Source organism: Rutilus rutilus (genome assembly GCF_951802725.1).
Source record: "Rutilus rutilus genome assembly, chromosome: 6".
In the NCBI taxonomy this organism is placed as follows: Eukaryota; Metazoa; Chordata; class Actinopteri; order Cypriniformes; family Leuciscidae; genus Rutilus; species Rutilus rutilus.
In genome coordinates this window covers 40,407,225-40,424,643 of record NC_140214.1, presented here as the reverse complement: position 1 = coordinate 40,424,643, position 17,419 = coordinate 40,407,225, and the positions used below count along the sequence as shown (strand labels likewise).

The 17,419-nt window shown below is 35.8% G+C and overlaps 2 protein-coding genes across 2 annotated transcripts in view; one reads left to right on the top strand and one right to left on the bottom strand.

Moving 5' to 3' along the window:
* LOC311291359 (uncharacterized protein) overlaps window positions 1–17,419 on the bottom strand; it is a 796,365-nt gene that overhangs the window by 309,831 nt on the left and 469,115 nt on the right. The gene's annotated exons all lie outside the window — the stretch shown is intronic.
* LOC311291423 (uncharacterized protein) overlaps window positions 1–17,419 on the top strand; it is a gene marked incomplete at its 5' end in the record, with an annotated part of 543,326 nt that overhangs the window by 153,402 nt on the left and 372,505 nt on the right. The window lies entirely within an intron of this gene.

Here is a 17,419-nt window from a genome sequence, read left to right as displayed (position 1 = left end):
TGGTTTGTGCCGGTAAAATGTTCGTTTGTGCTGCATTGGGTTTTAAAATATTAGACATTAAATTATTGTTGATGACGTCACCAGCCCCCACATGCTCCAAATTCTAATAAATAAAATTCTAAAAATAAAAATAAAATACAATCAGGAGAGACTGAAGTGAAGATAATTGTTTATTGAACAAATTATGTGATGACAGAACGTCTTCGTCAATTCTACTTTAAAAGTGTGCTCACCTCGAGGATAGTTCTGCTGTTCTCTTGGCCAAAAATGCTGAAGTTACATTAAACTACGACTTGATGGCACACGCGCACAAATCCATTTTGCTCAGAGAGAAAATGAGTGGCAGAAAAAAAGAGTCTGACATAATGTCTGAACAACATGACGTTTTTAATAAACACTACAGGGAGTACAGTCAGCCTTGTATAGGCCTAATAAATATCAACATTTAATTTGATTTAATTTCTGATATTTTAAAACCCAACGCATGCAGCACAAACGAAAATTTTAACGGCACAAACCAGCACAAACGAACGAGACTATTTTGGGTTGAATTTGGAGCATGTGGGGGCTGGTGACGTCATCAACAATAATTTAATGTCTAATATTTTAAAACCCAACGCAGCACAAACAAATTTTTTTACAGAACAAACCAGCACAAACGGAGCACAGACGATTGCGTCTATGTTGGGTGAATTTGGAGCATGTGGGGGGACTGAGTGACCTCAGAATGACCTAAAAATATTCTTTTAATATATAACAAACCGAAACAGCTCAAACGAAACTTTTTACAACACAAACGATTGAGCATAGTTTGATGACGTTTTGCATTGGGTGGGGGGCCAACTTCACGCAGGTACCTTTCAATCATTCATGAAAGGAAATTATCATAAAGCTTTATTGCAACAAAGGGTTTGTGTGAGAACAAAATGTGAAGTTATTGAAATGTTTAACACAGAGGAGGAAAGAGAAGAAAAGCTCACTGTCACAGCTTTATACATCAACACCTGCTTTATTAACTGTGTCAGTAGAAGTGAATCATTTCAGTGTGAAAACAGACTTGGTCAGATTGTAGGAAAACGCTGCACTCCTGCTAAAATCAGTGCAGTTCCAGCTTCAGCTCACAGCGTCCAGCTCACATGAGAAATGTCTCTAGTGTGTTTTTACTGTGACAAGCAACACGTCACACTACTTTACACTTACTTTACTCTCAGTGATTTACTAAGAGCCTACAAACATGTTTAAACTAGAGGACAAACAGCTTTAACTAAAGGTTTGTGTTTGAACTCAAAATAACATTTGTATTTGCTCCCTGTGGTTTATTCCATACGCCGTACACTCATTAGTTTCTCCTTTACAAAGACTCAATAGGAGTCGCACCGACACACACACACAAACATATGAACATGATTCAGGTTTTACATCTATTATATTTAAAACACAAATATCTATATCAAGATCATGTAAAGTCGGTAATTAATCTGATTACAGGAATTCAATTGAACTTATTCTTACAAAAAAAAAAAAACAGTAATTGAAATATAATAATTTGCACTTTGTTCCACTGAACACTGATTGTTTTCTCTTCTGTTCCACTTTACAGAGTAGATGAAGATCAGTGGCCAAACGTCAGCGGTGGATTTTTTACATCATGGTTTAAATCTGAGAAACTGTCATGAGAGGAGCAGAAACCATCAGGTGATCCACAGAAGAGTCTCACTACTGTCTATGAGGAGAAATAAATGTGTAAATGTGTTTCATACAGGTGGAAGAGACTCAGACTTCACAATTAAATAAAGCAGCGTGTGTGTTAGCATGCGTATTGATATTGAATGATTCATGTTGGTTTATTATTCAGCCAAATGATGGTTTAGTTGTAATTAAAGGTGGAACAGAGGAAGAAGCTCAGATGAGTGTCAGCAGAAATCTTCAGTATCAGGCCTGCAAATATAATAATGTTTGGATTGAACTCATCCATAATTATTAAAATATTTCTAATCATGAACGTGATTGTCAAGTATAGCACATAAATGTTTCAAAAGATATGAAATATTAATAATAACTCATAACTTGAAACCTTTACTGCTCTCTTGTCTCTTTTGGGGGGATGTTTCATTCCTAAGAGTGGGCTTTGAAGCTTATTTGTTAAATGTAACAAATAGTTATGTGTCTGATTGTCTCAGTCATTGCATATATTAAGTTAGTTATGTGTGTGTCTGTTGCTGATGCACAGATCTACAGTATATTGTCTTTGTTCTGTGGATGAAGTCTCTTCTCCTCTACAGACCGACTAAACATTTTTACCAGTTAACAGCATTTGTGTGTGTTTCACTCGCTCCTCAGATAGCAGACGGATGTGGGCCACTTCAGGCAATGATGCGGCACTGCAGGCCTTCTTATGGCCCGGACTAAATGTGTGGCCCAGTTATCTTAAAACATATCTGTGCCAATTTTGGCAAAGATGAGGGACAGTAATCACTGTGAATCTTAATGTGAACCTAAAGTGGCCCACACATGACAGCAAATATGGCCCAATTACATTGCAAAATAATTTGGACAACATTTGGCAAATGAATGACACAGTCAGCACTGGCTAACCAGGGTTTAAGCCTTATGGCACAGTAAGCTACGTGTGCGTGTGTGTGTGTGTTTGTGTGTGTGTGTGTGTGTGTGTGTGTGTGTGTGTGTGTGTGTGTGTGTGTGTGTGTGTGTGTGTGTGTGTGTACTGTGCAGCACAAACACAGACGTGCACTAGCTCTTACAGTCAGTTAACTTGTGTTGTACATGTTGGTAGAGTGTCTGATTGAGAATTTTTTTTATGGTCTTGGAACGTAACTGAATATTTGGCTGAGATACATTTTGAGTTGCTGTGTGTGAAAATCTTTGCTGTGGTTTCAAGCAGGACATATTCTTGGGTCAACTTTTTTGTTTTCATCTTGGAACACAATTCCTGTCCAGAAACCCTAACCCTACACATAACTTATCCTTAAAGAGGGAAATGACAGGTAAATAACCAGCACCAAACCCTGGTTGTAAGCATAACCTTAACATAAACTGTAAACTTGTCACTCAAATATGATTTGTTTATTGGAATGCAGGATTAACAAAGATGTTTATCCAGAAACATATTTGTTGAAATCACATTCACCTGTAAGGCAGTGTCATCTTATAAACTGCTTGACTTTGATATATATAAAAAAATAAAAACAAACGAATAAATATTTAATTTTGTCTTACATTTTGTCTAAATACTGACATTTATATGACATTTTTTATAAATAACAATAGCCTATCAGTATATTAATTGATAAATTAATTTGAGTGCGTAAATGAATGACAAATCAGCACAAACTGCTATGAGAACATTTTACTGTTATTTTAAAATGAACCTTTTTCAGCACTTTTTTAGTATGCATCCATGACAAAAATAAATAAATAATCTGATTTGCTCGAAAACCCTTATCTTATACCTAATCTTTCTGTTGGCGATTTATTCAGTTGGAGTATTGCATGTTATGTGATATTAGAGTTAATGATAACTCAGCAAATTGTTAGCTAGCAAACACTAGTTATTTTGTCAATTCAACTCTTGCCATCTCAGGTATTTCAGGGAAAATGTTTAAATATTAATGTTTCTGCAGATAAATTAGCTGAATGATTCTGTAAGTAACCATGACAGTAATTGGCGATGTGTGACCTTACAGTGCGCACGTACAGTAACAGTAGGCACTGTGGATGAGAGCAGCAATTAACAACATGCTAGATTTCATTTTTACTTAAGACTCTGCTATGGCCAGTAGTGATGGGTCGATCAATAATGATGAGTTCATTGTTTTTTTAATAAACTTTTATATAGCTCGTGAATAAAGTTGATTAGTTCACCTCCCGAGTCACGTGATGTGACATAGAGGAGAGCGGGGAGGAATTTTTAATTCCAGCATGTGTTAGCTGAGAACAAGAGCAAGATGAATCACACTTTGGCAATTGTGTTTTTTATGTGCGCTGAAAATGAGAGGAGGACGCGAAAGAGAAGAATATGGACGTGGTCATGACTAGGGGAAAGAGGACAACTTGGCATGACAATTCTGCAAACGGAGCTTGAGGAAAGTAGTTTTAAGTTTTAGAGCCAGGTGGCACCATTTCATCTTGCATTTTTATTGGCTAGTCAGTAGACGCAGGTCGTAGCAGCAAACACACTGTGAGATGATCATGCTGAATTTATGACACTGTCAGAAAATTATCACAGGCTATTTTTGTTTGCGCGACCGTGAGGATGACTGTCTTCTCACTTTTCTTGAGAAGCTGCTTCAGGAAGTTGGATATGGTGAAGATCTGGAAATCACAGCAAACATGAAGGTCATTGTGTCTAAACTGCAATTTAAATCACTTGACAAATGTAGCTCTGTTGCATGCTGCATACAAGAACATGACAAACGAAAGGATCTCCTCGCGTCCATAGAGAAACAAACACAATTAATGTATTGATCCAGTTTTTGGAGTCCAGCGGATAATAGATTAATTCCTAAAACATATACAACTTCAAAACTCAACTTCTCCTAGCAGGAGTTTGATATGGAACAATGGTAATATCATTCATAATAAGATGTCATTGTACATGGAGAATTGTAAACTTAATTCATTGATTGAATTGTAAATGTAATTGTAAACCCGCTTATTGACAAGAAAGGGCAATTATACACATAGCCTACCCTAATTTTATATAAAAAAAAAAAAATGTTGTGTGTGTGTAAATGAAACAGAATTTAACAAAGTAATAATATGAACCAAATTCTCAAATGTAAATAAATATTAATAATACAACCTTACAAAATTCTCAACTTTTTGTAAATGGTCTCTTTTTGTAAGAGCTCCTTTTTTGATAAGTGTTTTAATAACAAAATTCCTTTAAAGCCGGATCCAATCCTCCATGTACATCAAAATGGCTTAAACCTCATTGTATGTTGTATCGTGGCACAGCATTTGGACATTACCATGTATGAATAATTTTGTAAATTATTTATTTTACTTTATTAGAAATAATTTACAAAATTATTCATAGATGTTATCCTTTAAATGCAGCCATTAGTAGATATATTCATACTGTTTGGGATAAATGTACTTTTTGTAATGCATCATTTGAAGATATTAAACATTTATTTTTTGTGTTGCACCTTTTTCTATTTCGTTTTGGACTGACTTTAAAATAGACATGACAAACTTTTAATTTAGAAACTCATGACATTTTTCTTTGTTTTCAAAATCCATATTTTTCTGACAAACAAAATGATATTATTATTCTTTTGGCAAAGTTTTATATTCATAAAACAAAAATAACTCAAATGAAAACCCTCATCTATTACCTTTTATAATATTGATCTCACAGTATACATGGAAACTCTTTCAAACACGAGATCACAAAACAAAAAGCTTATAAAAACAATAAAAAAATGTAAAGCTTTTCAAATTCATGTAACTGCCCTAATAATAATAAATAAAAAATACTGGTATAAAAGGTGCTATATAATATTATTATTTTTAGCCCAGTTTTTTTTTTTTTTTTTTTTTTTTTTTACATGTTCATTTTATATTTTAGTTGTTGTTATTCTTTGTTTTACATACTATGAACTGTACCACAATGCCTTGCATTTGTCTTGTACTTTTTGCATTGCACTTAATAAAAATAAAATAAAAAGATAAAATAATAAATTAAAAAACTTCAAAGGTCAACACTAAAATGGCCAGCAGAGGGAGCAGTTTTACCACGGCAGTCACTACAGAAGCTGAACAATCTAGTAGTTAAACTAAATGTAACTTCAAATAGAGACTAATCAACGTTTCCTCAAATGATGTTAGGAAAGTTTGTGTATTTTGTGTTAAAGACCACACACATGTGCAAAAGGAAATCCAGTTAAGAAAAGGTGGAGTTTAAGGACCACATGAGCATCAATTGTCAAAGACGTTTGAAATGTCACATTTGTAATACCCATCATCCTACAGCACTTCGTATTGATAGAAAGGAAAATCAAATGAATCAAAAGTTGGCAAGTTCTAATCAAAAGAATCACCACTGTCAAGTGCTTTAGTTTCCATGGACCGGCTCAAAGGACTGTGCAGTTCCAGTGAAAGGAAAGTTACAAAGAAAGGGAAATAAAACTGTATTGAACACATTTCTTGATCTAGGCAGCTCGGCTACATTTTGCACTGAGCAACTGATGAGAGAATTGAACGCTCCTGGAAGGAAGATGGATGTACTTTTAAAAACAACGGGTCAGGAAAAACCAGTTTCTAGCTACAAAATCTCTGGACTTGAAGAAGCTGAACTGAAGGGAGACACTTACCTGACATTACATCACAGTTTAAGGTCCACAGATGAAGAAGTGTCAAAAGGTTCCAATACGAATGTATTTAATAATAAAATAAACTCAGATAGTGTGTACTTAACACAAACAATAACCAACAATGAACAGAGGAAACACAGGAACAAACACTCAAATACGAACAGCAGCCATGATTAAATAAATATACATGGTAACAAACAAGTGTCAGGAAACGTGAACAAAGACAACAGGAAATAATGACAATCAAACCAAAAGTCCATGAGAATGAAAACTAAGCTGACAGTTCGTGACACATTTCCTGATGTTTACAATCCCAGTCACCAAAATTAACGTTCCCAAAATGGAAGACCTGTAAAAGGTGGATTAGTTTTACGATCTCTTTATGATCTTTGTGAAGCGTCAAAGCGGTAGTTGCGTAGCCGTCAGTGGAGGAACAGAAAGCTCTCAGATTTATTTTTGAGACATATGTTTCCTTTAAGTTTTGTTGAGGGAGACAGGATTAACAACAGAAAACACAAAGTGCTGTTAGAAACTTCGCTTAGCACACCATTATGTGTCTCTGCAACGTCAGCGCAGCACGTTTTCTCACTTGAGAATGTGGATATTAGGCCTATTGTTTTTATCAGCATAAACGTGAAACAATATAAACACGATAATCGTACGCTGACTCGAGTCTACATGTACGATAACTGGCGCAGTCTGCTTTATTAGGCTTATTTTTTAATGACTAACAAGACACACCTGAAAGCAATGAACACAAAGACCCAATGAGAACCTGACACAAGAGACTAGGGAAGACGTAGGATCACATATGAGGGCAAGGGAATCACATGACAAGACAGGAAACATGACTGACATGAAACACGAACCAAAACAAGACAGCTGTGTGAACACACAAAAAAAAAAATCATGGGCATGATTCGAACAGGTTAAATGGGCCTGTAAAAAAAAAATAGTCACACTTGCGCTCCTCGCGGTCAGAAATGAGCGTATTGGAAATTAATGGGAGACAAATTTCATCTAGTGGAAACTTTTGGTACTGCGGCCGAACACAATCTTACTGAAAGCTCATTTTTTGAGATACCAGACTCAAATTTTGAACACAACTTGTTTAGATTCATGGCTTTGATTTTCTCACGGATTTAGAGTAAAAAATTTTTTTTGAAAATAAATAATTCATATAAAAATGTATATAAAATTTTTTCATAACAATAAACTTTTAAAATATATAGATATTTTTGTAAGTTCACTTTTTTAAACTTTTTCATTTCAGCAATAATCTGCCAAATGTCGTCTTTGAAAAGAGATCAAACTTAATAAGTCTGTTGCTCTAAAGCATTCAAGATTTACGACAGTTTAAGTTGGACATTTTATTTTCAGGTCTATATGCTCAAAAAGTGAATAAATGGATTATAAATACAGCGTAAATATAATTTAGCACCATGAAATATTAAATAAAAAACATAATATAAACATAAATCAAATATTTAATATCAAACTAATATATAGTACATACATTTCATTGAAATATATATATATATATATATATATATATATATATATATATATATTTTATTTCTATAATTTTTGACCGACACGCGAAGAGGGTTAACAGGGTTAAATGCACTTAGTGTAAATTGGTGCTTCATTCCCCAAGGCTCAGCAGAGTTGCACCGTGTTTGAGATGAGGTTGCCTTTGGTGCAGTGTCTTACCTGTGAAATTTAAACAGCAGTGGTGAACACAATGCTACATCCGTCATGGGAATAGCTGTTCGTCTTGACAAAACCCTGAAAAACTGAGTTGCAATCTCAGTTAGATGAATCTGGTCAGACAGCACAACAGTTCTGAGGTGCATCAAAAACACTACAAAGAGATTCAAAACCTTTGTAACATTCATTCAGTCCCTCTCGACAACAACTCATTGGAGACTGTCAGACACATCATTTCCAAGGTGAACCCGCAGAGGCATGAAGACTGATGTCTTTCTAAAGTTTAAAAGCTTTCTTTCCCAACCACATAGTCTTTTCACAGACTCTGGCCTTTAATGAAGGTTGTTATAGACGTTCATCAGCAACAAATGAATCTCTTTCATCTTTGATGACTTTTTTATCAGCATTGAATTTTAAAGTCCCCCTGTATTCAATAATTGTATCCCTTAAAACTCATCTTTGATCACCAAAATTACATATTTAAATGGTTTTTTTTTTCTTGAAAAAACCTTTTCATGTCTTAAAATAGCTTGAATGTAAGGCAAAATTCAGACTGTCAGTCCAAATCTGATTATGTGTGTATCCGATTGGAATCTGATCTAAAATTATTAACGTCAACACTGTGTATCGTATCTGTTCAGATCTGATTTGTGTCCATGCCAACCTTAGTTTTCCAGAACATCTGCATTGGTTTCTATGGCAATTACGTGGCGATGGTATGCAAACCACATATGCTTGAAATGGATTTGTAAAAATCACATCTCATGTGATTTTTTGTCATTCACACCAGCTAAATATGATTGCATTTCAATCGGATATGCAAAAAAATCTGATTTGGACTGACAGTGTGAACGTAGCCTTACTCGACACCCTTGCCTCATTTAGTATGCGCGGTTCTATGAGTATGCAAATGAGCCCCGCCTCCACTCACTCACTCAGCTCAGAGATCCACTGGTTGACGATCACACGTTGATCTGATTGGTTACAAGGTAGTTTGTGACGTCAGAAACACCAGCGATTTCAAAGCGTGTTTTTGAGACTGTCTTTGGTTCACTGCAGTTTTAAGGAGGAAATACTCAGCAATTGTGTCGACTTATGAACTTACACATGGTTTGTCTTAAAGCATATTAAAAACACCACATAGAACAACAATTAACAACATTTTTTCATTTTCATTTCATTTTATTAAGTGGAGATTTAAACTTTGGCTGCAGCCTTTATCTGTTGAGGTTAAGTTATTTTGTCATATCCTACTTTTAATATTCAGCAACTTTTTTTCAAGGATTAAATCTAAAAAAGCCGCATAAATCATTATTTCTTGATCTTATTTATTTTATTTTTTTACAAATGTACCTCATAGATATTCAGTAGCATCTGTTATGCACATGATATTGGTGATCATTGTGCCATTGCAATAGTTAGAATTAGAAATGCAAAGTGACTTTTTATTATCTCTAAGCAGTGACTGTCTCAATTTAGGTTTTGTTCATGATCTTGTTCGGCTCGATAGATGTGCTCCTCTCAAAAATACCATGTAGAGGGCCGTGACAACCCTTGGTTTTCACCTACATTATCAAACTTGATTCATGAGTGTGATGTTTCTGGGCTAGAGCGAGGCATTCTGATCTTATAACAGATGCACTGTATAGGAGAGCTAAAGCTGAGTACTTTTTAAACGAAACATCAAGCCGTGTCTGCTTTCCACATTGTGCAACAAAGGCTTTGTTGCTTGAATTAGATTTTTGAATGCTAAGTCATGTTATTTTCAAGATCAAAGAAACAAGCAGCACATCTATGATCAGTTGGTAAAAGAAGATGTGACAGAATACAGATATTTTGGTTTTATATTTGATGAATCACTATCTTTTAAATGTAATGTAAATCAATTAGGGACTAAACTCAAGCTAAATCTGGGGTTTTATTTTAGAAACAAAACCTGTTTTTCATTTGAGACAAAAAAGCAATTAGGCAATTGGTTTCTGCCAACTCAATGCCAGTTCTTGATTATGGAGATGTTTCGCACAAAAACATTAGCAATGATATTCTACACAAATACTCAAACACTTTACAATGGCCTTTTTCTGGATTTTGACCATGCAAACTGGCATTCAGTGTCTTTAAAATCCATGCCCCTAACCAGCACAGATTCAAAGGCAAGCAGGGAAAGTGCAGAAAGCGTTTTCTGTGTCATTGTGTGTCATTTATCACTCGTTTTAGAGTAAAAAAAGACCTCTCTCCTTCACAGTTAGACACAGGCAGGGTTAACAATAGTCTCAGTGCAACAAAAACATTAGGAAATGTTGTCTTAAGTCCATTATGATCAACAATTTGCAGTGTAAATTTCCACAAAATGTACAGTAAAAAACTGGCAGCTGTGGTTGCCAGAAATTTGCCGTAAAAAATAATCACAGCGGTGATGAGAGTCACATGACGAAAGCTCATCACAAGCAGCTTTTCCACATGCAAGTAAATAGAAATATTTAGGTGCACAGTGTCATTCACACAAACACTAAACACAATCATGGTAACACACATGACATTTTAAAAATGAAAACACGAAAATGAATGAATAAACATTAATTTAACAACATTAAATGTAACATAAAACCGTAATGTACATAAAGAAAAAAATTCAACACAAATATATCAAATGTGAAGTGTCACGCAGGGAATTGTGGAAATGTCAATTTTCTTTTTTCACTGTAAATGATACAATGACTTGTTCTTTTTCACTTCCAAAAATTATAACTTTAATGGTATTTTACTGTACAACACTGTACAATTACATCTATCACGGTTATTAACCGTATATAGTATGGAAACTTTCTGTTAACCGATTAACAGTTTTCCACTGTAGCATTTTTACATTTTTTTTACTGTTAAAATCCCGATCATTTTTTAGCGACTGGAACACTTTACAAAATATCATGCAAACCGCCGTCATAAATCATTAGAGCCGCGTTAAAAGCGCTATTATAGAAATGTGGTTATTTTGAAATTATACAATCTGATTTAAGGTGTTTATTCTTAATCTATACAGTTTACAATATAAGCAATATAAGTATGTTAAGAAAGTTTGAAGCTGCTAACGGGATATCAGCAAGCTAAAATGACACTTTTAAAAGTTGAAGTGTCAGTTTTGAAAATTGGCCCTCAAAACATTTGCATACACACAATAAAATGCCTCTTTGCAGCGGGATACGCGGGACGGCTGCAGGCCATGGAGATGGCCACCAAAACACAATAATTGTGAGTCAAATGTTTCTTGACACTGATCCTGTCTTGTATGGGGACTGTCCCAGAATGAGGCGTCCTTGGCAGCTTGTTCCTGTCGTTCTGTGTCGTTACGCGAATGTGTGCTGTATAATTTTCTGCCACCCTTATGCCAAACCAGCCCTCCCTCGATTGTTCGCGGTGACATAATCTATTTGTCAGCAGCCACTCCTCATCCTCATTGCTACATTTCAACCTGACATTGCTTACTAGGTCAATTGTTCAGTTTTCATGCAAATACAGCTGTCAATAGCAATTGGTGCGGGCAGTAAACAAAAACACACAAAACACAACACGCCTGGCTAGCGCTAGTTAGACAAGTAAAAACAAACACAAAACATGGAACAAGATGCTAAACCAAATCACCACGGCAAGGATGTCAAAAAATTCTATATCCAATTCACTGAGATTAGTGTCAAAGCTTCTGTCAAGCTTGTTTGAAAGGTAAAATCACGGCTACACACAAGCAAATGTCAAAATCTTTTTTTCAAGGTGCCATTTTGAGAAAGCAACAGACTTCTAACCAAACCTCTTGGCATGATATACATAAAAACATCAATGTAGAAGAAACATTCATGCATAATGAAAAATACTAGTGAAAAGGAGGGATAGAGTAAATAAAAGGGGGCTTGCACAAGGAATTTTATTAAAAGAAGTTTTCAAACTAACTAAAAAAAGGTCAAAAAGAAAGAACAAAGTATATTTAGGTAAAAGGGTTTAGGTTTAGGTTATATTTAGGTTTTTCCGAATGGTATCTATATTCTAAGTTATTTTGTTAAAAAAGCACAATATTCATTTTAGCAAATGATGAGTATCAAGTATTTAATTTGAAGGTGTAATTTATTGACTTTAAACCGGCTGTGAACATCATAAGAGTTCTGAGTAGAAGGAGATTATCTGATTATGTTCATTTGTTTGTTTTTATAACAGTTTAAAAATCCTGTTAGTTACTGTTTACTGTTAACTGCAAAAAAATACTGTTAGTTTAACTTAAAAAAGTAAGTTACCTGGTTGCCTTAACATTTTGAGTTCATTGAAATAAAAAAAAATTTGTTAATTAAACCTATGTTATCTGAACCACATTAATTATCTAAGTTGATTTGACAAAAGTTGTGATAAATCATGAAAATCTTCTTTTTTTTTTTCAGTGAACAATATGAGCACAGCTGGTAAGTGTTTGTTCTGATGTAGTTTAAAAATACAGAAATATTACAAATTAATTCATATTAATTTTGGAAGACTATTGACAAAGCCTTTTTAGGAACCACTCATTTACGCTCTTTTACTTTCACTTTCAGAGATATACGGGTTAGAGTAGATTAGAGTAGATAAGTTACCGCCTCTTAGACGCTGAAGACTTTTGTTTTTCACATTTAGTATAGTGGTCTAAATGAATAAGCCTACCTTTCTTTCTTTCTTTCTTTCTTTCTTTTCTTTTCTTCGATTTGGTTGGCGCCCACATCCATTTCCCGCACTTGATTCTGTGTTTACTTTTTTCCCCCTTTCTTTTTTTATCTGTTCCAGGCTGTTGGAAATAGAATGAAAGCATTGTCATGAAACACTGTAACATCGGTCAGTAGTAGCCAGGATTAGGCTATATTTTATAGGGACAGTGGTAAAAAATAAAAACGTACAGCTATTATAAATCATATAGCTAACCTAATCTTACACAAAAATTACAAAATCTGTCTAATTATTATAAAAATTTTATTTATAAGTTTTATAAATTGAACTTTTAGCCATCAAAATAAAACACATTTGAAAAAAAAAAAAGCCAAAATTAATTAAATTAAATTGAGCTAAATATATCCAATCCCCAATATTTTCTATAAAGTTTTTTTTATATAGTTTTTGTTCCTCTCCCATATCTGCAAAGGACAAACAAGGAGAATAAAGATTATTCTTGTGATGTTCATAGTCTAATCATTATCACCAAGCTCATTCTAAAGCGTTTTTAATTAAAATAACACCGCACTTCTCAGCACTGCAAAGCTCTCACAGTGAACGGTAAAGACTTCGAAAGGGAATATGATGATCATTTCTGAACGAAACGCATCTTCTTTCTCTCTCAGAATTTTCCTCTTTCAGTCCCTCAGAAGTTAAGGACTGAAACCTGAATTTTTATAAATAAATAAACACATATTTATAGTTGGTAAATTATTAAATGTAGAGAATTTTCATATTTTATTTCCATGATAAGTTTTACATAATGCACATGACACTATTCATCTTAAGAGGATGCGTTTTATCTTTTTCCTTCAATAAGGTGGATGGATGCCATATATGTTAAGTTAAGTTAGGCCACATCCACATGAAGCCAGAGCTTTCCCTATCCAAATTTATTTATTTTTTATTTTTTTAAACAAACAAATTCCATAAACACAGCGTCGTCTCAATATCTGCGTACACATTAAATCACTGAAACTGACTCAAAATGATGTAGTATGCATGCCAGACCAGTATGTGGCGCTGTAATTCTGCCACAGAGATACACTAAACACGGAGAAGAAGACTTGGAGCATGCGCATAAGCCTTGTGCGCTCTATACAATAATATTAGGCTCAGTAGATTCTTCTTTTCTTTTCTTTTTTTACCAATAACTGATGACCATAAATGGCCTGGTACAAAATATGACATTTCTTAATCCAACAACAGATAAGCATCATAGCATAAAAAAGAAAAAAATAATGAATAAAAAAAAAGTAAAGTAAAGAAATAAAATAAAAATACATTAAAGTAAATAGTAAATAAAGAGATAAAAGAGGCTCAGTATGTCACGATCCACACAGGGAAACAGAGAGATCCAATATGACGTGAACAGGCTCGGCGGCGGCCATCTTGTCCGAAGACACAGGCTCGGCAGACGTGACGTGAACAGTCTCTGTGGCGGCCATCTTGTCCGAAGACACAGGCTCGGCAGGCGTGACGTGAACAGGCTCGGCGGCGGCCATCTTGTCCGAAGACACAGGCTCGGCAGATGTGACGTGAACAGGCTCGGCGGCGGCCATCTTGTCCAAAGACACAGGCTCGGCAGGCATGACGTGAACCGGCTTGGCGGCGGCCATCTTGTCCGAAGACACAGGCTCGGCAGACGTGCCGTGGACAGTCTTGGCACTCTCCAGGATCTGATGAAGTCTTTCAAAGTAATCCAACAGAGTTTCAGCTGCTCTGTCTATCTCAGACTGCACGGGGACTGATCAGTGGCGGATGGGGCTCTGGGCTGGACCTCATCAACCCAGAGTCGAAGGGGGGCCATGGTGGAGAGTGGTGTTGAACTCCCTCTCGCCCATCCACTTCTCTGCGACCTCCCCGGGTCCCACGAAAAATCACCAGTCGGGTTCCCTCAAATAATCTTCTCCTCTCCTGTTCAGTGGCTGGGGAAGAGAGGTTTGAATACATACCGCTGGATCAAGATGTGACGGAGTCCTTCTGTCACGATCCACACAGCTAAACAAAGAGATCCAATATGCAGTAGTATATTTTATTGGGCAAATCCAAAATCGTATCCAGTCCAGGCAGAGGTCAATATCCAATAGAGCAATCCAATAAAAACAGGTACAAGACAACGGCAAGAACAGAACTTGGAAGTGGTGTGATACAAACAAGGACTCCGTAACACATACTAAAACAGACAGGGTTATATACACAGGGAAAACAAGCTAACAAGGGGGTGTGGTTAAACTGAAACACCTGGGAAGACTAATCAACATAACGGGGAACAGTTGAACATGGGAAAAGACACATGGCAGGATCACATGACAAGCAGGGAATAAAATGACAGACAAGAACAAGGAACAAGACACAAAACCCACACCGTGACACAGTAGTGCCTGCAGCACGAATACACGCGTGTAGTACGCAGTTGTTGTTGCTGTTACGTGACGTATAGCAGTGTCTGACTAGGGTCGACACATGAGGTGATGCCATCATCGTTTCACAAAATATACGCATTGCCTGTACACACGAAAACACAAGGGTGTCGTTTTCAGATTTATCTACTTTGGGACCCGGTTTAAAAAACTAGCGGTGTCAGGCTCCCAAAACGCCGGATCCGTCTGGACGAAACGCCGATACGATACAAAAATGTTACGTATATAGCTAAACGCGTCTCCGTGTGGACAAGGCCTTAGTTCCCTTAGTTACTGATTATGTTCACCTGTTGTTCATTCAGTTACCTCATTACTCCCTGTGGATTTAAGCTCTTAGTTTCCTCAGTTTATTGTTATGTGTCGTCTTTAGTTTACGTGGTTGTGTGTATTTACCTGGTTAGTGTTACCTTGGATTTATTAAAGACTTTTTTTTGTTTTCTACTCCTTTCATCATTTGCTTTATCTTAGTCATGCTGTGACCATCACATTGTAACTAATACTTACACACTACCCTTCAAAAGTTTGGGATCTGTAAGCTTTTTTGTTTGTTTTTTGAAAAAGTATTATGTACTGTCCAATGCTGTATAACTGTACACTATTAGTATATTTTAAACTTTTATTTTTCCTCTGATGACAAAGCTCCATTTTCAGTCATTACTTCAGTCTTCACTGTGATCCTTAAAGTCCCCCTAATTTTATCCCTTAAAACTTTTTTTTCTTGAAAACAAATTCTTCATGCCTTAAAATATCTTGAATGTAACACCCTTGCCTCATTTAGTATGCGCGGTTTTATGAATATGCAAATGAGCCCCGCCTCCACTCACTTACTCAGCTCAGAGATCCACTGGTTGACGATCACACGTTGATCTGATTGGTCAGAAACACCAGCGATTTCAAAGCATGTTTTTGAGACTGTCTTTGGTTCACTGCAGTTTTAAGGAGAGAATACTCAGCAATGCTGTCGGCTTATGAATTTACACATGGTTTGTCTTAAAGCAGATTAAAAACACCACATAGACACATAAACAACATTAAAAGCTGGATTTACACCACAGGGGGACTTAATATTCTTCTAATATGCTGAAGAAACCTTTCTTATTATTATCAGTGCTGCAAATAGAAATATTTTGTAGTGCTGTGAAACAGAGATGTGATGCATGGACGAATGCATAAATAAACCACATAAAAACACACAGAGATATGGCTAGTGTTGTACTTTTTATATATAAACCACTATGACTATGCAGAATCAACATATGCAATCAAACTGACCCGAACAAGGTAATCAAGGTCTGCTGGATTACCAGAGAGCTACTACTATGTATACTTAAAATAATTGCAATAACTGGGTAATAACTATGTACTAACCCTGAACCAACCGCTAAACATAACCTTAACCCATGTAGTTACCTTATATTTTCAGTACTTTCTTAGGTAAGTACACTGTAAGTGCCCGTACTGTAAAATAAAGTGCAAGCGGCTGGTGAGTTTGATCAGGGTTGGACAGTAGATCTCCATCTAGAGCTGCTTATTGCCACTTTTGTCAGCAATGTTCAATTTTATGTCTAAAGAAAATGCGCTGCATTATAAATTGGACAGTCATGTAGATTTATGGGTAAGGGTCAACTGTAATTACCATGGTGGTCCTGATGTAAACGTAGTGGACACCATGCATGAAAGGGTTAATTAAAGAAACCACCATATGTCGGTTGCATTTTCTTATTTTGGGATTTAAAATTATTACCTTTTTTTTTTTTTTATTAATAGGTTATCACAAATAAAAGTGCTTCCTATTGTTTCATTACCAGTTCAATTTTGAATCATAAAGCCTGAACTGCTCCGTATAAATCTGCAGCATTTATGAAGTAGGCTTCCAGTAGTGTGCGCATAAAGCTGTTCAGTGATTACAGATAACTATAGATTCCAGTCCCTGGAGCACGTTCAGTTACAGTCGGAGGAACGCTAAATCAATGAAGACAGCTAAATCTATTCAAATTGGTTTTTAAAAGGGGCCATGAATTCTTCTGACATATAAGAGGTCATTTATAATGCTGTAGTAGAGGATGTGGGATGTGATGGGCTGGTTCAGGTCCTGATCTGCTTTTTAGTCCTGGTTAAAAGTGGCAGAGCTGACTGTGTTCTTAGTTCTTGAGGACATTGTTTTAGGAAAGGCAATATGGTGGATTTATGGATATGATGATGCCATAAGAACCTAGTGTGTCTTACCACACA